We start from the raw sequence: 27,797 nt of genomic DNA on the forward strand, positions 1-27,797 counted from the left end.
GTAGATCAGTGGTTGATACTCAAAGAAAGCACAGTGTGTACAAAAAACAAAAAAACAAACAAAAAAAAGTACAGTGTGTACATTTGTGGCATTAAAAAGGAAACCCTGGTTCATTTATTTTTTAAATATAGATTTTTTGCTTCTTTGTGTTGTAAGAGTATAGTAGATCATTTATATGCATACTTAGTGTAGACTTGAATGGACATGTTATTTTTCTGTTTAGAGATATTGTTCATGACAGTATGTACTGAATGATTCACGTGATGCGCTGTCAATTTCAACGAAAGTTGCAGGAGCCCATGCCATATGTTGGTGTTAACTGATTGACGTTTTGTATGCAATGCTTCCTTGGACTATGATGAGCATGTTATCAGCCAAACTATAATTTGTTTTCATTTCTTCAATCATTATATATCATTTCTTCATTCAGTGGTAAGAGGGAATGAGAGAGAAAGAGAGAGAGAGAGAGAGAGAGAGAGATTGAGAGAGAGAGAGAGAAACGCCATACACGACAGTACAAAACTGCTTCTGATTAAAACTTTGCATGAGCCAGTATATGTTACTCTGCCATATTTGAGACTTTTTGAGTGATTCTTGTGATAAAAATTTAATATTTGCACACAATGTATAATTACATAACATAACAAACAGTAAATCAACTATTTGGCCTAGCATCTATTGGACAATAATAATAATAATAATAATAATAAATATATAGTTATGACTCTAAATTCAAATGAGCTTTCAAAGTCATTGTAAAATGACTAAACACACACCTGTAAACGCACATTATTATATATTTACGTGCCAAGTTGAGCCTACCATTAGGTTAATGAATATATTTGGCAGACAAATGTTATTGTGGTTATTAATATAAGTAAATACTCATTCCACACAAAACCCCCTTTCTGCATCATTTTCAGACCAATTCACATTTTTAACCCCACGGTCATATTTTCTTGTCTTTATTTTTATTTTTTCTCTTTACCAAACGTTCTTTTACAAATCACTGGCTAAAAAAGTATTTGGAGTATTGCATTCATTCTAGTTTTTGCTCGACCACAATCACGTTTCTGCTTAGCCAGACGGGATTTGGTAAGTACATTTAAAAAATATTTGGCATACTCTGAGTCTGTGTAGGAGTCGGAGTTGTGCTGGGAGCCAGAATTTGTTGGATTCCATCTCTAAGATAATGTTACGGGTTGCAATTTGTTGTCGCTGTTGAATAGCGGAAGAGAATTTATTACTGTCCAAGGCAGGGGTGTCAAACTCCGTTCCTGGAGAGCCACAGTCCAGCAGAGTTTAGCTCCAACCCTAATTAAACACATCTGAAGCAGCTAATCAAGGTCTTGAGGAGTGCTTGAAGATTACAAGGAAGCATTTTGGAGCAGGGCTGGAGCTAAACTCTGCAGTGCTGCAGCCCTCCAGGTACTGAGTCTGACACCCCTGGTCTAAGGCAAGGCTCTCAGGAGCGCGCATAAATGTCACATCCTATGTGCTTTTCCGGCAAAAGCGACCCGCTCCCTTCGCATTAAAAACAGTCTACAGGCTTTAATAGACAACCTAGGAAGTCCGGGAAGGGCTCATTTTTTAAGTTTTGTTATAAGCCATTCACACATATTCACAATATTACGTGAAAATTGTTACATATTGCACCTTCAATTTGTGCATTTTTAAGAGTTCCACATTTGCATAAGATAATTTTTTTTATTTATATCATAAAGTGTCTGATTGTAATCTGATTGCCTGGTGATCTCATCGTCATGCTCAAATCCAAGGCAAAATATTAATATTTAATATAATTCTCCTTGAAGCAACAATGCTCAGACAGCAAGGTAGCAGGTTCTCATGTTTGTCTCCAGTCAGCAATTGTAAGGGGGCCTCTTCAGAACAAGATCAGGGCAGAAGATCACATTGCACGTGGTATAATGTCTGCTACAAATTAATTTGTTCAGTGTTTAGGTGAGGCTGTCAATCCAGTAGCATGCATTGCAAGAGGATTTTATGTACCTCTAAATTAATTTTATTATTATTACACTCATTGAGATCATCTCCACAGAAACATGATTAATGCAAGAGTCACAATTCATATTGCAAATAATATTGCTATGCAGCTGTTACAGCAAAACCCTCTTGTGACAGTGTATCATCGATAATAGAAAAACCAAATGCAAAAAAAAAAAAAAAAAAAACAGTATCAGTGTGTTCTCTTTGTATTTATTTTTGATAATATTATTGATGGTTGATAAAGAACACTATACACTCACCTAAAGGATTATTAGGAACACCTGTTCAATTTCTCATTAATGCAATTATCTAATCAACCAATCACATGGCAGTTGCTTCAATGCATTTAGGGGTGTGGTCCTGGTCAAGACAATCTCCTGAACTCCAAACTGAATGTCAGAATGGGAAAGAAAGGTGATTTAAGCAATTTTGAGCGTGGCATGGTTGTTGGTGCCAGACGGGCCGGTCTGAGTATTTCACAATCTGCTCAGTTACTGGGATTTTCACGCACAAACATTTCTAGGGTTTACAAAGAATGGTGTGAAAAGGAAAAACATCCAGTATGCGGCAGTCCTGTGGGCGAAAATGCCTTGTTGATGCTAGAGGTCAGAGGAGAATGGGCCGACTGATTCAAGCTGATAGAAGAGCAACTTTGCCTGAAATAACCACTCATTACAACCGAGGTATGCAGCAAAGCATTTGTGAAGCCACAACATGCACAACCTTGAGGTGGATGGGCTACAACAGCAGAAGACCCCACCGGGTACCACTCATCTCCACTACAAATAGGAAAAAGAGGCTACAATTTGCAAGAGCTCACCAAAATTGGACAGTTGAAGACTGGAAAAATGTTGCCTGGTCTGATGAGTCTCGATTTCTGTTGAGACATTCAGATGGTAGAGTCAGAATTTGGCGTAATCAGAATGAGAACATGGATCCATCATGCCTTGTTACCACTGTGCAGGCTGGTGGTGGTGGTGTAATGGTGTGGGGGATGTTTTCTTGGCACACTTTAGGCCCCTTAGTCCCAATTGGGCATCGTTTAAATGCCACGGCCTACCTGAGCATTGTTTCTGACCATATCCATCCCTTTATGGCCACCATGTACCCATCCTCTGATGGCTACTTCCAGCAGGATAATGCACCATGTCACAAAGCTCGAATCATTTCAAATTGGTTTCTTGAACATGACAATGAGTTCACTGTACTAAAATGGCCCCCACAGTCACCAGATCTCAACCCAATAGAGCATCTTTGGGATGTGGTGGAACGGGAGCTTCATGCCCTGGATGTGCATCCCTCAAATCTCCATCAACTGCAAGATGCTATCCTATCAATATGGGCCAACATTTCTAAAGAATGCTTTCAGCACCTTGTTGAATCAATGCCACGTAGAATTAAGGTGAAAGGGGGTCAAAAACACTATTAGTATGGTGTTCCTAATAATCCTTTAGGTGAGTGTATGTGGTTCTTGTATTAGCTGTAGGTAGATATAGATGAACGAATAGGTATTAGAGAATGAAAAGTTTCATTGTGGTGCATCGAAATGTTCTCACATGGCATCAGGCCATAAAAGTCACTCTGGAACTTAATTTTTTAAGAATGTAGGTTCTAAAGGGGTTCCCTCTGTGAAAGTACTTCTTTAAATATGAAGAACATCTATGATCCAACATTACTTAATTCTATTTCAGAATATAGTTCAAGAAAGATTTATCTTGCAAAAAAATTTATGAAATTGCGCACAACTTTTTATATATTGAAATCTTTTTAATAGCAGAAGTCGTTTGTCACAGACTCATATTAAAGCTATCTGAAATGTCTTACATCACTTGTCATGATTTCAGGCTTTTCAACAAAAACTAAGCTGCAGCTTAAATGCTGCAACTTCAGTAAGGGTGTGTACATTTTTGATACATAATATCATAAAAAGGTGGAGTAGTTTAGGTGGATCTTTCACATGCTTGTGCAAACAAGATCTCCAAGTTCCAGTCCAACAAGTTTCAGTCACTCCTTATGATTTCTGTCCAAATTATGTTGTTAGCCTAAAATGTATTAAATAATTAAATATATATATATATGTTTGTTAATGCCTTTGGAATGAAGATCACTTTCAATTCCCAACTGTTACTATGTTATGTTGCTATTTAAAACTTGCCCTAAGATCTGGTTCAGTTCTTTCTACTTCAGAGTACCAGATATCAACATGTATTGGCAATGGAATCTGTGATTTAGTGCAGTTGGTCATGTTGGTGTGTGTTTGCCTCCACCTTTCTTCAGCTTTTAACAAGAATATAGCATGGAAACACACACACACACACACACACACACACACACACACACACACACACACACACACACACACACACACTAACAAAATCGAAATGGTAATTGGCTGTGTGGACTTCACTGAATCTGTCATCTTAGCCTGTAAAACTTCTGCATGCACGATGATGGAATGAAATCAATAAGGATTGCCTCAGCAAACTCAGGCGATCAATTCTCCTCAACAGGTAGACTGTTATCTGGGAATTCTCATTTATTGGAAAGGCAGCAGCGGCAAAGCAAATGTCACTATCTCTGCTCTGCAATTCCGCAACTAATCTCTGCATTGATCTGTCCAGGTGCTGGACCTTTGTGCACACTTTGATCATTTTCTGTTTTCCAGATATGCTAGAGAAAGAACACAAGAAGGTTAATGCTTTCCATTGTGTTCATGTTGTGCCACTGAAATGACACACACGTTAGTATCTCTTGAGCATTTTGCTAATTAATGCATAACGTTCTTCTTCGCAAACAATTCTTTATAAATGTTTCTGTAATTTAATCGCGGTGTAGGACAGGTTGTCTTGGGTTAAGTGGATTAAGTTTTAGGTCAAATTATGTAACTTTGTTTCTCCTTATTTATTTGACATTAGCCTACTTTGCATCAAATATGTTTACAAAATTTGTTTGGGGTCCAAACATGAAAATGACAACATTTTCCAAATTTGTATGAATGGAATATAGGCTAGCTTTCAATTGAGTGTTGCGAAATGGTTACAGATTTATGAAAGAGGACTTTGCGTTCATAAGATACAGGCCTCTTATGTGTCAATACTGGACACAAACCAAAAATTTGGCGGGTAATATCTTGCAAACCAACCACATGTGTGCCCAATTTCATTATTGCTAGCAGTTTTTAATTTAAATAATTGGCTATTGATCTGCCCAAAATTTTATTTATTGAAATTGATAATGATATTATAAGAAATGTTAACTCATATAGCCAAGCGGTCAAGGAATGACACAACTTCAACATTCTGCAACTACACCATTCTGCTGACAAACAGCATCTTTCTTCACTGTTGGCCATTCAAAAGTAGTAGCATAATGCTAACTGAGTTTTCACCAGATATTAAGAAGCAAGTAATAAGCACTTAAAGGGGTCATGACACGAGGGATCACATTTTTATTGATCTTTTAACATATAAGAGGTCATTGTACTATAAAAACATACTGTAATTTTCGATTAAGCGGCGAGCTGTATGGCAGGTCATACTCTCAAAATTCATACCAACCAAATGTTTCTACCAGGTTAATACTGTAAGATATTTAAAGATAAAATAACAAACACAAATTTAATGTAATTAATTTAAACAACAGGTCAGTCAAGAGCAGAGAGCCAATCATAACAGTGGGCATTTACTGTCATGTCTTAAAGCCGGAGAAGCAGCACCAAAACTGACACAGGGTCAGAATGAGGGTGCAATTTGATCATATTTTACAAATGTTTGATTGTGTTTTGTGCAAAAGCTTTACTAATATTACAAGTGAATCTCAAGGAAAAAGCTATTAGCAGTTTTCAGTTACAGCACTATTTTTTCATACATGTTTTATCCCCTATTGGCAAAATTTTATTACATTTTTTATGAATCTCTAAATAACATTAAGGAGATATCAAACAATTTGTCAGTACACCAGTCAGCAATGGTGAACAAAATAGCTACCCAGATAGCACACGTACATCTCAGAGATGTCTGTTTAAGAGTGTTTTATATGTAAAGCATCACATTCTAATTAACATGTGCTTAACATCTTAAAAATATCAGATTTACAAGCATTCTAAATCTTAAAGAGCACAAAGAAATCTGCTAAATGTCTTATTGACATCCGAGAGGAAACGTCTTCTAGATGTATCGCAAATGAGCAAACAACCTAAAAAAATACATCTTACAGTTGTAAAAACACACATCAAATTGACATCTGGGTGATGCACTTGTGCCATCAGGGTACATGATTTAGGAGAACTCAAGGAATCAAAATCATTTTTATTGTAGCCCATACAGTTGCCCAGATAGAGTTAAAACCATAAATAAGCTTACTGTATCGCCGCCTAGAGGAAGGTGGATGTCATTTAACTTGCCTGTTCAGTTGGTCAGGTTTGTGTGGGACATTGCACAAGTCTGGTGTATCTGCACTGTAATAATAATACTAATACTAATAATAATACTAATAATAATAATAATAATAATAATAATAATAATTATTATTATTATTATTATTATTATTATTATTAATTATTATTATTATTATTATAAGAAGAAGAAGAAGAAGAAGAAGAAGAAGAAGAAGAAGAAGCTGATTATAATGAAGAAGAGAATGTAAACAAACACAAGATGGTTTGATCTTTTAAAAGCAAGATCATCATTGAAAATCATTGTTCATAAACAAACCATATCAATGTATAACCACATGATGGCAGCAAAGCATCAGGTGTAACTAATTGTTTTCACAATCTGCAGTACAGTACAGTACAGTACAGTATAGTATAGAAAGGTTAAACAAAATAATTTATCAGGCTTAAATATTTTTTCTTATCAGTCTTGTTTGGCTTGTGTAACAACAGGTCAGGCAAATTGATGCCTCACAGGAGGAAAAACTGTTATATGAGCAATTTGTTGAGAACAGATTTGATGGAATCAAATTTTTCATTGATTGATTGCAACACCCAGTGAAAAGTGGAATCTAAAATATTTGTTGATCAAACAGATTTGTTCCCACAGAAAGACCTTTATCTGAATAAAAATAAATACATAATAATAATAATACAAAAAAATCTTAAAATGAGGTAAGTGCAAGTTCATCAAAATCTTGAAATAGCAGAACCTGATAAGTTAAAACTGGCTAGGGCCGAGGCACATAGCTTAGCCTATGTTGCATTCATGCCTGTGAATACATTTTTAGTATCTCTGTTGGAGAGTTTAAAGAATTGAATTTTCTTGATGGAACCATATTTTATGATGAATTGGAAAAAATGATAGGCTATTGCAATTAGATGTTATCAATGGCATACCTGTGCTTATGTGACCAAGCAGAAGTCAATTACAAAAATGGAGAGTTCACAATTTGCCACAGATCATTTTCACATGCAAATAATCTTTTCGGCAAATTGTCCATTGTTGACAAAGGTTTGTCGGAGGTTCATCACTACCGGTGAAGAGCTGTAAACGTCTGGCAAAACATTTGCTGTGAATCACAAGCTCATTTGCATGTGAAAACATCAAGCTGCAAATTGAACAAAAATCTTGTTTACAGCTGGTAAGTTTGATGAAGTATTGATTCTTTATGTCTTGTTTAATTCAAATTGTGGGGCTGTGTGTTATTTTTTAATGTTATAAAACAACTTTCTCCTATTCCATTTTAATATGCATGATGATTTCCCTGAAAAGTGACTAAACTACAGTATAACTACGTTTCCATCCAAGGGTTTTTTTTGCGACAAAGTGTAGCGCATCAAAATGTTTACTGATATAGCTGATGGAAATGCAAAGTATTGGTAAAATTGTTGACAAAATATTTTCCCATTTAACTCTAGCACATAAACTCTATGTCAATACTTCAAATGTTGAGAAAAACTGGTTTGGAAAACCTTTTGTTGAGAAAATTGGCATTCACGCATAAATGTAGTGTCACATGACAGAATTTACTCCAGTTGTTAGCCTGTGTTAATCATGACGACAAGTATACATCCTTGAAAGCCAACTTATTATACGTGAAGCATTACTCGCACTGTTATGGATTGGTCTTAACGGCATACCTGCACAGATCTGATGCAGCAAACACATCTGCGTCATGACACTTCCAGGAGTGCCAACACAAATATCTTGTATCATGCACCTGTCATCAACAAGTGCATGGAGGGCAAATGAATGGCCACTCTTTGAGATTAATGTCATTGCAGTAGCCATCCGTTTATTTATTTATTTTCCACACCATTCAAAATAATAGAGGGCAGTCATGGAATTAGCAAAAAAATAAAATAAATATGCACAAAATTGTTTTAAATTAAAAATAAATACACAATACTAGGAGAAAAGCATCAGTGTGCATTTTTGGAACATTAACATATACTGTAGCCCAATTCTATAAAATTTGGCATACTTTTTAAAGAATGCCAGCAAAATTCCATGTATTAAATAAAATAAATTACCAAACAAATAAAGCATTAAATAAAATGAATAAATTACCAAACGAATAAAAATAAATAATATTGTTAGGCCTATATAATTACCTTTTGTTTACGCAAACTTAAATTAGCCTTGCCCTGTTTTGGAGATGAAAAAAGTCGGCTGAATGACATTCTCAGAATGTTCTACACTTTTTTCAAGACTATAAACTATCAGAATTATTTGTCCAATGCGGAGTTCACTTTCAGAAAACTAGCTTTTGAACATTTTAAAACTTTTAAAGCCTTTAAATCAAACCCTCTTTACCTTGGATTGCATTTGCTGAGCTTCTTCAGAAAATGTAAAATGCATTATGATGCTAAAAATAATTTTAGTTGACAATCAAGTTCAGTTGGTCATTAAAAGTTGCTGGACAAATATGCGGGGCATGATGCAGTTGTGATGGCAATGGTTTAGATTAGATGATTGTTCAAAATAAAGTCTATTGAATATCTGGGAATGTATTATACAGCTGAAGTCAGAAGTTTACATACGCCTTAGCCAAATACATTTAAACTCAGTTTTTAAAAAATCCTGTCATTTAATCGTAAAAATAATTCTCTGTCTTAGGTCAGTTCGGCACACTACTTTATTTAAGAATGTGAAATAACAGAATAATAGCAGAGAGAATTATTTATTGCAGCTTTTATTTCTTTCATCACATTCCCAGTGGGTCAGAAATGTACATATACTTTGTTAGTATTTGGTAACATTGCCTCTAAATTGTTTAACTTGGCTAAAACTTTTTGGGTTCCACAAGCTTCTCACAAAAGGTTTTGGCCCATTCCTCCAGACAGAACTGCTGTAACCAAGTCAGGTTTGTAGGCCTCCTTGGTTGCACACACTTTTTCAGTTCTGCCCACAAATGTTCTAACGGATTGAGGTCAGGGCTTTGTGATGGCCAACTTTGTTGTCCTTAAGCCATTTTGCCACAACTTTGGAGATATGCTTGTGGTCATTGTCCATTTGGAAGACCCATTTGCAATCGATTTGCTGATGTCTTGAGATGTTGGTTCAATATATCCACATGACATTCCTTCCTCATGATGCCATCTATTTTGTGAAGTGCAACAGTCCCTCCTGCAGCAAAGCACCCAACAACATGATGCTGACACCCCCATGCTTCATGGTTGGGATGGAGTTCTTCGGCTTGCAAGCCTCAACCTTTTCCTCTGAAAATAACAATGGTCATTATGGCCAAACAGTTTTTGTTTTCAATTTTGTTTCATTAGGCCAGAGGACATTTCTCCAAAAAGTTATTTGTACCATGTGCACTTGCAAACTGTAGTCTGGCTTTTTTATGGTGGTTTTGGAGCAGTGACTTCTTCCTTGTTGAGCAGCCTTTCAGGTTATGTCGATATAGATACTTGTCTACCTGTTTCCTTCCTTTCTGGAATTTTCTAAGCTTCTTAAATGCACAGTTTAACTTAATGTAAATGTCTGACTCACTGGAATTGTGATATAGTCAATTAAAAGTGAAACAATCTGTCTGTAAACAATTATTGGAAAAAGTACTTGTGAAATGCACAAAGTAGGTGTCCTAAATGACTTTCAAATACTTTAGTTTGCTAATATTAAATCTGTGGAGTGGATAAAAAATGAGTTTTAATGATTTCAACCTAAGTGTATGTAAACTTCTGACTTGAACTGTATATGTAAACCCTGATATTACACTGCATCAATTTTTCGTTAATAGCTGTGCACACAGCATATACACATCGATGAATGATCCTTATTCTAAGACCAAAGGTTTTCCCTACTACTTGGTGCAGGTTGCCAGCTTGAAAAGGGCCATGTCGATTCACATTCGAGTTGGAACCGGTGGCAACCTGCGATAGGCATAACATCAGGACCAATATTACTGGCCTATCAGAAGGGCAACAGCTCCCTATTGATTGCAATTATTTGTGAAATTAAAATGACAGGAAGCTGGATAAACTGTTTTATTTCTTTTGCGATAAACCAAAACAACAAAGTGTTTTTTTAACCATGATGTCATCATGCACACCATTTGTATAAATAAAAGGCCATTTGAATGGAAATAGGCAGAAGACAGCAAATCTTTATAAATATTTCTTTATGCATTTTCACTTTGTCGATAACAAAACAGCGCAAAAAGTGGATGGAAACTAGGTAACTAGTAACTGTGTCTCTCTTACTCATAGTTAAATAATTTAACCAAGGTTTTAAAATTAATTGCATGGAATCACATAATCATAAATAGCTAAATGACTTCCTTAAAGTCATCATGGTGGGTACATGTTGGCTCTTTGTGAAATTATTAAATTTTTTGGAAACAGCAGTGCCCTTCGAGGATGCAAAAATGCCATTTGAAATTCACTCTTCATTAGCACATTAGCAGAGCACTCTGGGAAATCACAACTAATTTTCCTTCCTCACTCTTTATGTAAACCTTGGCAGCTGTTTGGTCGTTTCTGTTAGGATATCTTACAGCACAGTGTCTGGTTTCCTTTGTGTTAAATTAGCATCACAGGGATGCCAACAAAGTGAATGGACAGAGAAATTAGCAAAAGCCTTGTGGTTAATGATCTGGACTAGTTACTGAAAGGTTGTAGGTTCACATCCAACTGGAGGTGACCCATGAACCATCCTGCCCTTGAGCAAGGCATTTAACCCCATGTTATCGGATGGGGACTGTGCCTATAATAAGTGTGCAGTAAATGTATTTAGATCAAAGTGTCAGTTTAATGATAAAATAGCAAATGAAATGTATCACTTACAGTAGCTGGGAGCTGAAGGACACTCATCTTGAACCATGCAGCCAATAGAGCGCAAACGTTCCCAACCACTTTTTCAGCCATCTTGGGTCTGGAAGTATTTTTCACTTTAATTTTCACTTTTGGGTTTTCATAATAGAGCTCTAAGTTATGATGTAAACCTGTCACGTAATCCCTGTTTTTGTTCTTAGACTTTTATTTTGGAATTCTTGTTTAGTTCCCTGTTCCTGTTTGTTTTGTATTGGTTTTCCTGTGGTTGTTTTCAACAGGTGTTCCTCGTTTCCTTGTTTGCCCTTGTGCATTTAAGCCCTTTTTCCCCTTGGGTTCTTTGTCAGTCTTCACATGTTGTCATGTTCTGTGCCTGGTTCCCTGTGTTTTGTTTTATTTGGAGTTCTTTTTTTTAAATCTTTGAAAATGTAGCAAAACTATATTGGTAGAGGACTGTGAACCAAATGTATTTCATGAACATAATCAAATTTTGTATTTAAATAAATTACAATAGAAAAATATACAACTATTTATTTCAAGTTGGCGATTATAAGTATAGATCTAGTATAGCTATAGATATTCAGATCTTAGGCAAATATATAAATAGCTTGACAATGTAGGGAGACTAAATTTATTAGGTCACTGCAGAGCTCTTTTGGCATGCATTGTTGTCCGCGATTCTCTGATTGGTGGATGTCTTCTCTTTAGCATTATGGATAGTTTAGTTATTCACCAGGAATTTTGCTATTAAACTAGATAAAAAAAGAGATAAAATGAACTGATGGCTTCAGCAGAACATATACTGTATTTATTAACAACCTCACAGCTCATTGTAGGTCTGTATACAGTAATTTAGGTTTAAAAGTTATCGTTGATAATCACTTACCCTATGGGAAATAATTAGTGGGATTTTTGGAACCTGACTGTTGTGCCCTATACTACTCTGCTCTCTTTCATACTCTGAGGTATATTTTCTAACCTCTGCTTTGCTGTTTTTCAAAGGGTTAAATGTAAAGGAAATTAGATCTAAGCATAGAACCAGAGGGACCTGAGATTTCATTTTATTCTAAATTATATCATTGAAATTGCATTCTGTTCGTTTTAAATAATGCAGGATTTAATTACTGAAGAAATGAGAGAGATGTTTACTGGGAGCTGAGATTTGATAGGAACCATCCAAGGGTAGATTTCCAGCTGCTAACTGCAAGCAAACTTCCACTTCCAAGTCCTCATTATAACATTATTGGACTGATAATATACATAAACCTATTTGCATTAGAACATATGGACTGCTGATGAAGAGAGAAATGTTTTAATCAGACTTGATTTATAATACTTAATTTTGTATGCATATTTGGGTACTGAACATTCTCTACTGTGGGGCTGGTATTTACAATGAATTCACAGAACTTCTAGACACACAATGGATTGTAGGTTAGAATGGATCCAAAGAAAAAGTCAAGGAGGACCAGAAGTTCCACCCATCTACATTTAGAAAATGTGAAAGCACTTTCTAAAAGCACTTCTCTTGTGTCTGCTGGGTTAACAGCACTGAGACATAACTTCTGGGATGTGTTCAAAGGCGGTGAATGAAGCCATGGCAGAGACTTTCTGACTAAAGGTCCCACTCGCTAATAGGGGAGACTCAGTAGGGGCCATGAGTCTCAGGCAGTCAGAGATAGTTTTTTATACCTAGCTGGAAAAGCTGTGTGTGGAGGAGTATAGGGAAGAAATTAGTTTTGACTTGTTTTTTTTTTTTCTTGAGCACATTATATTATTTCCCTGTCTTTTTTTTTTACTGACTCATTATCAGCAGTCTGCTAAAAAACATTTCACACAAAGTGTTGAAGGATTGATCAAGTTTTTTTTTAACAAGTTTAAAAAGTTCACCCCTATTACACTGTTCAATCAAACAAGCAATCCTTCTGCAAACTTGGGCTATTAGTTGAGTCAATGTTATTATGGCAGCTCAAACTATTAGATTGCAACTCTGTTTGGTGCAACAGAATTTTCACACTTCACCTATGACCACAACTTATAATATGAGCTAGCTGATCTGATCCTAGCACTGAATAACTTGATTAGACTTGCTTCACCAGTAGGGTTGCTGCAATACCAAAATTTTGGCTCCGCAACGATACCAGCCCTGGTACCTTGGTGTCGATACTAACTCAATACTTAATACTCAATAGAAATAAAAAAAGTAAATCTCAGATTTTATGAAATTACACAGAAAATGTATTGACAAAAAGAACTGCATAATGTCTTATAGATACAAATTATGCCTTTTTAAAATAATTCTGGATACAATGTAAAATATTTGTAATCAAATATTATGATCAAATTGTGTTTAATCAAATACATACTGTGCTGCTTTAATCAAATAAAAATATTATAATATTTCAACAATAATATATATTATTTCTGATAAAAAAACAAAAAAGATGCACAACATAGCTTTACAGTATTAATGACAACATTAAACTTTATCTGATTACCTGAGGCAAAAGGCTGCCTGTCAGGAAGAATGAAGCAAAACATCCAAGTGCGGAGAACAACGATCAGTTTCCTGTCTGTCATTCACTCGACGTGTCGATGTAGTGACACTAGGGGTTCCCTCTTGAAAGCCCCAATCAATGCTTTATTCAGAAAAGACAGGTGAGTGGAATTTGCATGCCGCTCTCCACCCCGGACGTACGGGTATAAATGGAGATGGCGTGCACCACTCACTCAGACTTGTTCTTTGCAGCCGAGTGCATTTGTGTTTTTCCTTTCACCTTGCTGTCTACTCTTGGAATTACAATGCATATCAGCTTCCCCAAGGCGCTTCGGTGGCTGAGTCCACAGGTGTAAAAGAGTATATTCTAAAATAGTATATTTTCTCTAAAGAGCTTGCACAAAGGATTGTCTTTTTAAAGATGTCTTTTCCGAGGCAGCCTTTGTGGAGGGATCATGTTCTCACTGTGAGAACATGCCCATGAGAACGTTGTGGTCGAGGCTCTCTTCCTTCTTTGTGAAGCTGCTTCCTGATCCGGTCTGTCGAGGATTTAAACTCGGATGACAGGGTCGGCGAGTTCCACGGGCGATGTGGATATGTGAGCGTTTCCGCCGGCTCAGTCTTGGTTCAGTGGTGTCCTCTCCACCAGAGTGTGAGACGAGGATGCCTCGGTCCTTTGTGCGGAGGTCTCCACCCTTCTTGTGAAGGGAGCAATAAAGCCTGTCCCCTTAGCCGAGTCACACCAGGGCTTTTACAGCCCCTATTTTATTGTGCCCGAGGGGGGGGGGATGTTTCTAGATCTGCATGCCTTGAACAATGCCTTACACAGGCTTCCGTTCAAGATGCTGATGCAGAGGCGCATCCTGGCATCAGTACGACATCAGGATTGGTTCACGGCCATCAACTTGAAGGATGCATACTTTTACGTATCGATCCTACCTCGACTAAAACCCTTTCTTCATTTTGCCTTCGAGGGACGAGCATACCAGTACAAGGTCCTCACTTTCAGTCTGTCCCTGTCTCTTTGTGTCTTTACCAAAGTCGCAGTCGAGATGCTGCCCTGGTCCTGCAGAGGGAGAAGGGCATTCGTATCTTCAATTATCTCGACAACTGGCTGATCCTAGCTCACTAGCGAGATCTATTGTTTGTGCACAGGGATCTTGTGCTTCAGCACCTTGAACGACTGGGGCTTCAGGTCAACTGGGAAAAGAGCAGGCTCTCCCCTGCGCAGAGCATCTTTTTTCTCAGTATGGAGTTGGACTCAGTCACCATGATGGCATACCTTATGAACGAGCATGCACAGTCGGTGTTGGCCTGCCTGAAAACCTTCAGGCGGAAGGTAGTGGTGCCATTGAAATGATTTCAGAAGCTCCTTGGGCATATGGCATCCTCGGCGGCAGTACTCCCCCGCAGGTAGATGCATAAGAGACCACTCCAGCACTGGTTACAGACTCAAGTCCCGAGGCGGGCATAGTGCCAAGGCACCCAGCACCACCATAATTTCAGCCCTTGGTCAGATCTGTCATTTCTACGGGCAGGGGTTCCCTTAGGGCAGGTCTTGAGGCACGTCGTGGTCATAACAGATGCCTCGAATTTGGGCTGGGGTGCTGTGTGCAACAGGCAGGCAGTATCGGGGCTCTGGACAAGGTCCTGCCTACAATGGCAGATCAACTGCCTAGAGTTGCTGGCAGTATCGTTGGTCCGGACAGACAGCACCGCGATCATGGCATACATAAACCTGGCATACATAAAGTCTCTGTGAGCCACTCATCTCCCGGGCATCCTCAATCATGAAGCGGATGTGCTCTCATGACAGGTAACACTCTGCGGAGAGTGGAGAATCCACCCAAAGACCAGCTAATTTGGGAGAGATTCGGGGAGGTGCAGGTGGAGCTGTTCACCTCCTGAGAGTCCTCTCATTGCCCCCTTTGAATCTTCCTGTCCGAGGCTCCCCTCAGTGTGGATGCCTTGGTGCACCGCTGCCTCGGGGGCTGCACAAGTATTAATTTCCCCCAGTGAGCCTCGTTGCACAGACATTGAGCAAAGTCAGGGAGGATGGGCAGCAAGTCCTGATGGCTGCGCCATACTTGCCCAACTGGACTTGGTTCTGATTCCCTCTTGGGATCTCTCTGTGGTCCTACCTGCCTTAGAGAGTGCCCCCTTTGAGCCCCTGGAGCAGGCTGAGCTCAGCACTCTCACTTCTATCAAGAGGGTTGGGGACTTGCAGGCACTCTCTGTCACCAGCAAATGCTTGGAGTTCGGGCCGGCATATTCTCACGTGATCTTGAGACCCCAGGCCGGTTACATGCCCAATGTTCCCACCACTCCCTTTCAGGATCAGGTGGTGAACCCGCAAGTGCTCCTTTCAGATTAGGAAGCTGTGTCCAGTTCACGCCATGCATGTCTATCTGGACCACACGCAGAGCTTTAGACACTTGGAGTAGCTCTTTGTCTGTTTTGGGGAGCAGCAGAAGGGGAAAGCTGTCTCCAAACAGAACCTGGCCCATTGTATTGTGGATGCCATTTCTTTGGCTTACCAATCACAAGAACTGCCGTGCCCCTTGGGAGTCCAGGCGCACTCCACTAGAGGTGTTGCATCTTCCTGGGCACTGGTGATGGGTGCCTCGCTAACAGACATATGCAGAGCAGTGGGTTGGGCTACACCCAATAATTTTGCTAGGTTCAACACTGTGCATAAAGCCGGTTTCCACCCATGTGTGCGCTATCTGGTCCACAACAGTTCCCCGCATCTGGTGAACACTGGATGCCTCTTAAATTTCTTAAACACTACTCGTTGACGATCTTGGTGGAGGAGTAACAACACCAGGCCCAGTACTCGTGTTATGCCCCTTTTCAGGTGCTTGGGCTCAGTGCTCCATATATGGTGATTCCCCTTGGTAATCCCATATGATGCGTTTCCACTATTCGGTTCCCCCTCAGGTGAACCCTGAGTTTCCCCTCGACAGAGCTTCACTCTGCCTTGGCCATTGTCGCTGTGTACCCTTTCTGTAGATGGGGTCCTCCAATGGTTTCATTCCATATGTGAACTTCCCCATTGGTAAGTCCATGTGCATTCTCCATGTGCAAAGTCCATGTCCGTTCTCCACACGTTAGCCTCCCTCCGTTAGGATGTAGTCTCTGTAATGCTCTCCCTCCTGGAGAGGGTAAGAGCACTTCCCTAGTGCTATTCTAGCAGGTGCTTGGTGCGAAATTGCTTAATACAAAAATCAGGGAAGGCCACCACCTGTAGCCTCCTCGGGTAAGTGCCTCCTCCCACCCTTAACGAGACCAGGGAGATGCCTTACCTAACTCACTGGAAGGTCACGACATTGTTGAGCGCTTGCTGCGAGGCACACAGCAGCTTGCCTGTGTCTGCTCCTCCGTACCTTGTGACATGGCTCAGCGTCTGCGGCGTTTCATATAGGAACCCCTAGTGTCACTACATCGACACAATGTCGAGTGAGTGACAGACAGGCAATGTCTTGGTTACTGATATAACCTCTGTTACCTGATGGAGGATGAAAACGTTGTGTCCCTCCTGCCACAGCGGTAAACTGACCACTGACATGGACAGGACTCTCTCTTGGCTCCTCAGCACAAATCAAATGAATGAGTGGCGTACGCCATCTCCTTTTATACCCATATGTCTAGGGCGCAGAGCGGCATGCAAATTCCACTTGCCAATTTTCATTGGCTTTTTCTGAATAAAGCAAAGGTGATTGGGGCCCTCAAGAGCGAACCCCCTGGTGTCGCTACAGTACATCAACACTGTAATCAGGGAATAGGTTACATCAGTAACCAAGATGTTTATTAATATAAATACAGCTAGGCTGGTAAAGCTTCGAGAGAGGAACATGGCACCGACTGCAGTGTGAAGAAGGATGGTGTGTTCGTAGGCTTGAGTGCATGGTGGTGATGTGCAGAGCAGTCCTTGTGTAGAGAAGTATCGCTGAGGAAAAACTCAGAAGATGCGTCAAAGGAGGCGAAGCAACAGGCAGGATGGTAACCAAAATCCCGGTGCATACAGCGCAGACTGGTAACCAATATACAGACATGATACAGGATATACTAGGGTAGAGGGAGCAAGTGGTAAGAAACGAGACTCAAACAAACAATTGAGTAACAAACACAAAACAGAGGGATGTAGATATAGAACGGGAAATAATGGCAAACATGTGCCACTTGTTCACAGCAAGCTGGCATGATCAGCGTTACCATGGAAACAATCAAGGCTTGCATGGCAACACTGATTACGTGAGTCAGCAACACCTGAACCCAACAGAGAGAACATAATGACAAACAAGAACAAACCAGCAGACTCACAGAGACCGTGAGAGCCGCCATGGCTGAATCATATCATGCTGATATTTAGTACAATTGCTTTTGTGATATTGCTTACAGATAATAATATTAATAATATAACCATTTAATATTATATTATTGTTATTATGTGTATTATTCTGACTACTTTGAATATCACACTACAGTAGTAATATTTGGTCGTAATGTTTTCAATTTCACACATCTGGTTGAATAGAGCTCTTATTTCAGTGGGACTTTTATTTTGAAAGATCTTTTAAGTTCTACCTGTTTGTGAAGAGTTTGTTCATATCTTCCTGCGACTTGCAAGCTGAAATCTCTGAGCTGCAATGGTGAAAATGGTCATTTGAGAGTTCACAGCCAATTATATACTAAACATACTGCTCTGCAGATGGATACTATTGGACACACTGCATGAAAATCAAGCATTTGTAGTGTGTATTGCATTTATGTGCACGCCTGCTTGTGTGTTTGAAGGAGGTAACAGAGCAGGACGGAGCCTCATTTGTTCTGTGTACAATGTGACTGTATATTATTTTATTAAATGATATCCTTCTGCTGTTTAATGATCACACTTGGCCATTTTGAGACTTTTTTTACTATTATTTGCAAATGGTTCATCTTGAATTTTTCACATTACATTACATTTTACTAAGATTTTACAACAAGATGATATCATACAGTTTAAATGTTTTGGTATTGCGATATTTTGTTAGTACTGGTATACAGCGCAACCCTACTTACCAGCCCAGTATTAGGGAGATTTCTGGGAGTGTGTTTGATGTTATCAACAAAACTGCAGGTTTGTGAACATGACAGATGAAGAAGAATCTCATTTAGTTCAGACTATTTACAACAGTTTGGCTGTCAGGTCAGGGGGCAGGACACAGTGAGAGAACACAAGGGTGTACTAGGCTGTGCTGTACTCAGAGGCTGAGAGAGGAGACAGGCACTAAGTGATCTAAATGAGGAACCACTACAGAACAGACGTTGCTCCATTAGGAGTCTCCTGAAAGAGCTTTACGAGGGGCTCTTGCAGGAAACCAAAACAAGGAGCTTGCCAGAGGAGTTATCTGTTGGCCAAAGCAAATGGTTTGCATGTTAATAAAGGAGTATTTTAGTTGCTACTGCTCATGACATTAAGATTCTACCTTGATGCATGTTGCAAAGAGCCTCTAAAATTATTATTTATGAGAACACAAACCTCAAGAACATCCTTAAGAGACTCCTCATGAATAACTGCCTTTCATAAATGCCTATATTCCTTTCCTTTTGATTTAGTAGTTATAAACCATACACTAAGCCCAGCTGTTCCAAGAATATGCACAAGACAAAACACCTTAGTCTTTGCCAACTGAAAAAAATAAAAAGGGTTTGTGTGGTGGATTTGTAAGGCACAATTCTTTGTAAAGCTGCTTTGGAACAACAAGTATTGTGAAAAGCACTATACGAATAAATTTCATTGATTAACTCATTCTGGGATCTGATTGTGTGGAGGATAATTTAAAAAGATCTCTGACTTATATCTTAAATTGTCAACCTGTCATAGCTAACCAGACCCGATCTATGAACCGAAAATCATGTTGTCCTCAACATGCCAATCACGGCTGCAGCTAGGCAATCATTACTTTTACAGATAGCACCTGATCATGCTGCTCTAGTAGGCCGATACCCTCCAAAAGCCAATGCAAGTCAAGGTAAAAAATTAGAAAAAAAGAAAAGTGTGTTTTGTGTTTGAAAGCATAGTATTCTTTTCAGAGATCTCTTATGTGAGCAGATATGCAGCCAGATTTGTAGCCATTCAGGGCACAAAGAAAGTCTTGGTACCTTGTGAAACTTTTGAATGATGTACTGTTCCTTGTTTTGCAATTTTATGCTGAATGATTGCACTTATGATGCACAATAAGATCAAGACATGCTCTTCTAGAAAATGTGAATACATGACAAGGTGTACCAGGTGGTATTGTCTTGCTAATTTTCTTAAACCAAGCTCTGCATTCTCACTCGCTAAAGATATATTTGCTATGACTCATTGAGTTGCTGTTCCCTCGGAGCAGCCCAGACAATTAGGGATGGGCATTATGTGTGACAAATTGCTTTCCAAAGGCTGAAGACAATGATTCATAGCATCAGTCACAGCACAAATATGTCAAGTGATAGTTCACTTAGGCCAGCAGCAGTTTTTGGGACAGGTCTTTTGAAGAGCAATTGGCTCAGGAAATGGATAATCATCCACTTTAATTCAACCACAAGCCCAATTTGATTCTACCACAATCCAATGCCAATTTCCTAACCTCTCACCACTTGAAAGAAAGTATTCTTTGAGTAATTGGATTCGTAAATAAGTTGTTTTTCCTCACCCCTCATCATTATGACTTGGGCCATTGCCGAGATAAGCAGCAGTAGAGGTGGACCCTTCCTTATTTATGGATTGTGTTTGGAGATGATGAGCTGGACGCAGTCTTTGGGATTGCTTTGGCTGAGACCTGACCTTCCACCATAAGGCTGTCGGTAAGCTAAGATGAGTTTTCTCTCCGGTCACACTGGCCATTTTCCTTTAAGAAAAAGACTGTGAAATTTTTAGTCCATTTCTCTAATGTAAAGAACTCAACTCAAGGATCTAGTTCTCACAGCGAACTGGCTTTTCAAGGAAAAGCATTTAAACACCTAAAGAATGTACAATCTTTGCATACATTTGCCACAACTCTTCATTCTGTCTTACATATGCGTATCTATACATAAATACAGGTACATGCACACCGTATTTACTAGCAAAATTAAAGCAATTCTCCCATTTCTTAGTTGTTACTGGTAAAATTAAAGCAATTTTCCCACTTCTTTCCATCTATTTCTTTGAATTTTTTGTAAATCCACAATTTCATTCTTTCTATTAAAGCCTTGTCCCCTCCACCCGTGTTTGTTTGTCAGCCTATATTAGGATTTGTATTCTCAGTGGTGCAGTGATTGGAGAAGCAGCATTCAGGAGCATGCACAGATAAGCCAGTCTCACTTATCCCTTCAAGTAGGCCTCCCACTTCCACTGGGTAATCTTTCTCTCTTAGCCTCCTTCCTCCTCAGATTGTTTTATTAGTTTAATACCACACATTCACAACTACCAACTTTTTTTAATTGCTCCCTCCAGTACCCAAACTGAACATTTTAAATGTGACAGTCCTTTTAACACAATGTACTCTTTGTGGACCACTATTGCTAACCAAGAAACCAAACATGCTAATTATAGGGAATGGGTTCCAGGACCTCACTGCTACCCACGTAATGATATTTAGTGTCAAAGTTTCACAGAGGGACTAACAGTATGTTAGCAGTGGAGTCAAAACAAGTGTATTGATGTTGCCGGCTGGTGAGTAGAGGTGTTTAGACGATTTAGCCTGCTGTCTGGTGGAGTCTGTGTTTAAGTTTATGTGTTAGCACACAGGTAGCTCTGCAGTCCCTTTGAGAGATGAATGCATTTAATATGGTTTTCCCCGGACTAAGACAACCAGATTAGAAGTGATGTGGCTCCTGGGGGTAAACAGCAAACCAGAGTAGAGAGAGATTTCGCAAATGAGCAAGAATTTGTTTTTAATTCGTAGGATCCTATGTCCATTGAACACCACTGGCCTTAGATGTTTTCTCAATTACCCCCAGTGGTTGGTTCTTCTTATCTTCTCATGTTAGAAGATATCCTCTGTGACCATGTTTGTCAGTTCAATGAAAAAGGCATTTCTGGCTGTAAATTTGTATGTAAGTTAGTTCAGCCATACCTTGCTGCTCAGGACACAATAGAACTTATTCACAGCAGCACCATATTTAATTTTTAACGATAATGAAAACGAGGCAGTGATGAATATACTTACTACTTCTTCAATGGCACGCATCATATAAAACTGTATAAAGCTCCTAGATCCCATCTGATTTTACACAACTCATGTTGTCAGGAGTTTTTACAAAGTATTTTTCAATATTTTGTCAGCAGAACAATCCAAAAACCCTTTCAACTGCAGTACAGCCCATTGAAAAGACTGTATGGCTATCCCTCACAACCTCTTGTTATTGTTATTCCTGTCGAAAATCGATGATGGCACTGCTGTGAATAAGGTAACCTGCGTTAATGATTGCTGATTAACTTTCTTAATGCAACACTCTATGGACACATTGAAGAAAGAATCGGTATTGGCTAGTACATTTCTGGTTACTTACTAGACTTTTGACGACATATAAGAGGAATGCAACTTATAACCGGAAAAGATAATAAGTAAACCGAGGATGACACAAACACACACGTGCATGCACGCACGCACGCACGCACACAATGGTGCTTGTTGTTTCTTAGCTTGACTTTTACGGCACATGGACATCGGAGCAACCGGTGTTGGTGTATACCATCACCAGGCACAGCTCAAATACAAGAATCATGCAACAACCAAGCGGGGACGTCGTAAGCGGTGTGCGAGGAAGTGGAAGCGCAGCAAGAGGGCGGGGGTCCATGCTAGGCTAAAAATAATCCCTAGACAGCCGGCCGGCACTCCAGTCTTTCCAGGACAATAAACTGGACTACATCCGACTCCAGCAGACTACGCGCCGTGAGTTTAAAGACTGCTGCGTCTTTGTTTTCACAGAGACGTGGCTCAGCAACAGAGTCCCGGACAGCACATTCAGCTAGACGGGCTTGCCTCGTTTCGTGCTGACAGAAATGCGGCTTTGTGCGGTAAGACTCGCGGTGGTGGCTTGTGTGTTTACATCACCACGGAATGGTGCTAGATCTCTATGCTAGTCTCTAGCTACTGCTCATTGCTAGTGGATATTGTGACTGTTAGAAGCAGACCTTTTTATTCAACACTGTCATTATAACCGGAGTTTACATTCCCCCAGTGCTAATGCTAAGGAAGGGCTTTGTGAACTGTATGGGGCTATTAGGGAACTGCAGAATGCTCACCCTGACAGACTGTTTGTTGTCGCCTGAGATTTCAACCATGCGAATCTCAAGACAGTGCTCCCTAAATTCCATCAGTATGTGGACTTTGCAACGAGAGGGGCAAACATGCTGGATCTTGTTTACACAAACATTCCAAGTGCGTAACGTGGCCAGCAGGAGCCATCTCTGCTCTTCAGGACTGTTTTGAGTGTACTGACTGGCACATATTCGGGAGGCTGCAACACATGGCGACTCAGATGTGCTGGACCAGAATATAATTGGGGTCTCTCTTCCCTCTGTGGCGACACAGTGGTAGTAAAAGGAGAATTGAAATACTTTACCACACTCTTAACAGAAATGGCAATATATGATAGACTACGCCACCCCGGACAACCGGGGACATAATAGCCCTAAGGGCACATAGGTTCGGTTTGAATGAGTGGGTGAGAGGACAGGAGTCGTATAGAAAAGTTTATTTTGTTTGTCAATATGGACTAATAAATAGCTAAAACTTCAAGGCGAAAAACTCTTACATTGGCCATAAAATAATGATGAACACCAGCAATCTACATCTACTCATACACACAAAATAATAAACTCAATTTAAGGAAAACAAATTAGCCAAAAGGAGAGGTATCTGGAGGTCTGGGCCAGCTGCCAAATTGGAAAGAACGAACCCGCCCCACGATAGACCACTACAAATACCCAAACGCACACGTGAAGGTAACGGCCGGATGACACACAGCATTAAAGGTGAACACACCACGCAAATGGCAGCTTCGCCTCCACCCTCCAGAAAACCCCCAACTCCTGCAAGACAGAGACAAAAATGAGAAAAAAAAGTAAATACAATAAAAAAATAAATTGAAACAACTTCACAAAATAAATCAAATAATTCAAGAATTTAAACCACTTAACACGAAAGTAAAACTCACATAACCAAAAGCAACAAGTTAACAATTTGAAATAAACCACGTTCACTCGGGTTTACAGTGCTCGGAAATGAGACACGGAATGAACAAGAAAAGAAACAAACAAACATAAAACCATCACGGTACTCAAACAATACACACAAGATGCCGATACAAGTTTAACCCGATGGAATTCAATTGGCGGCGCCAGAGGAGACAGTCAGCCAACCCGCGAAATCATGCACAATCCGCAAAATAACAACGTAGATCAAAAATCACAGTAGCTTAAATGTTTGCTACTGTGATGAAGGTCAAAGCAAAACAGCGACGCAGTCGCAATTATACTGCAATCATGATTCAGGGTTAATGCTCAATTCCCACAAATAGCCCAAGAGACCCTCAGTTATGCAGGGAAACCTGCAGAGCATAAAGAAACTACATTAAAACGAGAGAAAACACATTACTAATGCACAAACTATAATCCTACATACCACGGGATGATCCTGCACACGAACTGCTTCGTGAGTCGCACACTATATTATGGTATAGTGGCTCAGTCGGGACCATGAAAGTGACGTGCTATCAATGCCACCGAGGACAAAACAAATTATAAGTAGCCAACGGTCAATTGCTTCTTGTTATAAACAAATGGCTATACATACCTGTGAGGAGTGGGCAGCCAGCACGCAGCAGACGGAGAAAACCAGCTGACAATCTAAGCCCAACACATAGAGAAGTTCACATCAAACAGCTGCACAGTACGAGAAACAACGAGTTCACCCCAAACAACGCACATACCTGCGGCGACCACGGATGACGTCACACAGACAATACAAAGACGCATACCAAGTGGCCACAACACATCCCTTATATATATCCGACAAAAGAATAAAGGAGGTGGGATTAATAAGCGCACAGGTGTATGACATTCCATAGGTGGATTCAACCACCCTGCTACACCTCCATCAAAGACATTTACACCAAATGCTGCATCCGCAAAGCAACCAGCATTGTGGATGATCCCACACACCCCTCACACAAACTCTTCACCCTCCTGCCTTCTGGCAAGAGGTACCGAACCATTCAGAACCTCACGGCCAGACTGTGTAACAGCTTCTTCCCCCAAGCCATCAGACTCCTCAATACTCAGAGACTAGACTGACACACACACACACACACACACACACACACACACACACACACACACACACACACACACACACACACACACACACACACCTTTACGCCATCCAACTTTTGCACATGTCCAGAGTTGCACTTAATTCATTGTCACTTTATACCTGGCTGCTACCTCAATAATTGCTATGTCCATAGAGTGTCATGTTTACATTTGTCATTTTTTTAAAGTGTAATCTTTTTTGCACTACTCAGATTAGAAATGTATACTGGTCGGCGCTGCACTGTATCATCTCACAGTCTCTCATTGTGCCTAAATTCCTGTTTCCTTTTTATTAATTATTGTACTGTCCTGTACTTTTGCACATGTTTGCACGTGCACTTTATGTAAGAATGTGTAGGTCTTGTTCAGTCTGTGTAGTCTCATGTGGTTCTGTATTTGTCCTATATTGTTTTATGTAGCACCATGGTCCTGGAGGAACGTTGTCTCGTTTTGCTGAGTACTGTACTAACTGTATATGGTTGAACGACAATAAAAAACACTTGACTTGACACACATGTTGGTGTGGCAATCCTTATGAGGACTCTCCATAGACATAATTATTTTTATACTGTACAAATTATAGATTCTATCCCCTAACCCTAATCCTACCCCTAAACCTAACCCTCACAAAAAACTTTCCACTTTTTTACTTTTTCAAAGTTTAGTATGTTTTTTAAGTAATTTGAATTATGTGGACATTAGAAATGTCCAGTATACCACATGTATGGCATAAAACCCTTATTTACCAGTTTGTAACCGAATTACCAGTTTGTAACATAAATACATTTCTTTGTAAACCACACACACACACACACACACACACACACACACACACACACACACACACACACACACACACACACACACACACACACACACACACACGCGTGTAGGATTAGGGAACAGAATATATTGTACAACATATTCTCTCCCCTAACCCTAATCCTACCCCCCACAAAACTTTCTGCATTTTTTAATTTGCAAAAAAACATTGTTTAGTATGTTTTTTTTTTTTTAAAGCGATTTTAATTATGGGACACAAGAAATGTCCTCATAAACCCCATTTATAGCATAATACCTTTGTAATTACCAGTTTGTAACCAAAATAATTGTCCTCGTAAGCCACCCAAACCCACCCACTCTCACCCACTCTCACCCACTCTCACACACACACACACGCGCACACACACACACACATATACAGCGAGAAGCGGAAACCATTTCAGTTTGGCACAGAATTCTACATCAGCAACCTTAAATTTACTATAGTAACACTAACAGTATTTTACAGAGAAATAGACTGATAATAAATATTATCATATCACTACTTCAGCTCTATTACATTTGTCCTAGGCTGCATTAGGGAAGTGAGGGAAAATAATACATTTTTGTTACAACTTATACATATTTAGATTTTGTATTTATTGTTTTTACATGTTTAGAGTAGGTCTACTGTTTCTAATTTCAAAAATGCCATAGTTTGTTTTATAGAAATCATGTTACATCTAAGAAGATCCATGCTTCCATATGCTTGCGTACTATGGTCTTGTTACAAATAACATTGTTAAAACTAGGCAAGGCAAGGCAAGTTTATTTATATAGCACATTTCATACACAATGGTAATTCAAAGTGCTTTACATAGAAGAGATTAAAATAAGAATTAAATATTATATAATAAAATAAAATAAAATACAGTACAAACTATAAAGATTTCTGGTTGAGAACTACTGATCTAAAAGACATCCAACAGGTGCATTACCCTGGTCTGTAAGCATGCGGTAAAACAGAGAATGTGGCGCATATATTTTTTAATTTTTACAAAAAATCAGAGTTGACGTCGTTAAATACTGAGAAATATAGAATTATTTTTCAAATCAATAAAAATGGACTATTTCCCCCCAAATTTGTGTTCTATGTACATTTATTTATTGTTCATTACCTGTATTGAAATCAATTGTGAGTTAAGTGGCTCTAGTAGTGAATGATATTTGTATGATCCATAGAGTTGCTGCCGATTGTATGTAGAGCATTCCAAATCAATCAAGTACTGAATGAGGTTCAATAACTGTTAGGGCGCTCCCTAAGAAAGTATCTGGCTATGTAGGCAATAGGTTTTGAAACAAAGCAAAGACAGAATCAGAATTTAAATCTAAATGTCCCAAATGGTACCTTTTTGATTTTAAATGTAATATGCAAATTGGAGGAAGATTTTGTCAGCCAATAAAGAGGTTTGACATCTTGCAGCTCTTGTTCTTGGGTAACTTTGAACAGGCTCACAGTGATATTTCAACTTTAATGCTTAGTTTAACTACCAGCCTGAGTATTTCACTTTTCTAACACTCACTTTCTCACTGGCTTATTTTGACAAATATTTTACTGGCAGAATTGACCTAGATGTTGCCAATTGATTGGATGTCCTCTAAGAGTCTGTTAACACATGAGTGTTTAGTGGGCTGTTGTACATCAGCCGGGTTTCAGGCTCATATCTGGTGCTATCAAGGAGTAGACCCATAGAGGCTTTCGGATTATAGTCGGCTAAAGAGGGTCAGGGACAATATACACACAGACTGACATACACAAACCTTCATGTGCCAGGTCTTTAGATTGGATTGCCAAATGGGCATGGTGTTTCTTGTGGACCGGAGAGTGTCGGAGACCTGCAGGACTGCGACTGAACCTGTAGAAGCCTCTCCCTGACCCAGACACACCTTTCTGCCATTCCCCAGATCTCCAGGCCTGTATATGGATTAACTAT

The 27,797-nt window shown here is 39.4% G+C and overlaps 1 protein-coding gene across 1 annotated transcript in view; it reads left to right on the top strand.

The window, feature by feature from the left end:
- Positions 1-27,797, top strand: part of LOC127636083 (serine/threonine-protein phosphatase 2A 55 kDa regulatory subunit B alpha isoform) — a 1,105,001-nt gene that overhangs the window by 404,113 nt on the left and 673,091 nt on the right. The window lies entirely within an intron of this gene.

The sequence above is a fragment of the Xyrauchen texanus genome, chromosome 43, assembly GCF_025860055.1.
Source record: "Xyrauchen texanus isolate HMW12.3.18 chromosome 43, RBS_HiC_50CHRs, whole genome shotgun sequence".
Classification (NCBI taxonomy): Eukaryota; Metazoa; Chordata; class Actinopteri; order Cypriniformes; family Catostomidae; genus Xyrauchen; species Xyrauchen texanus.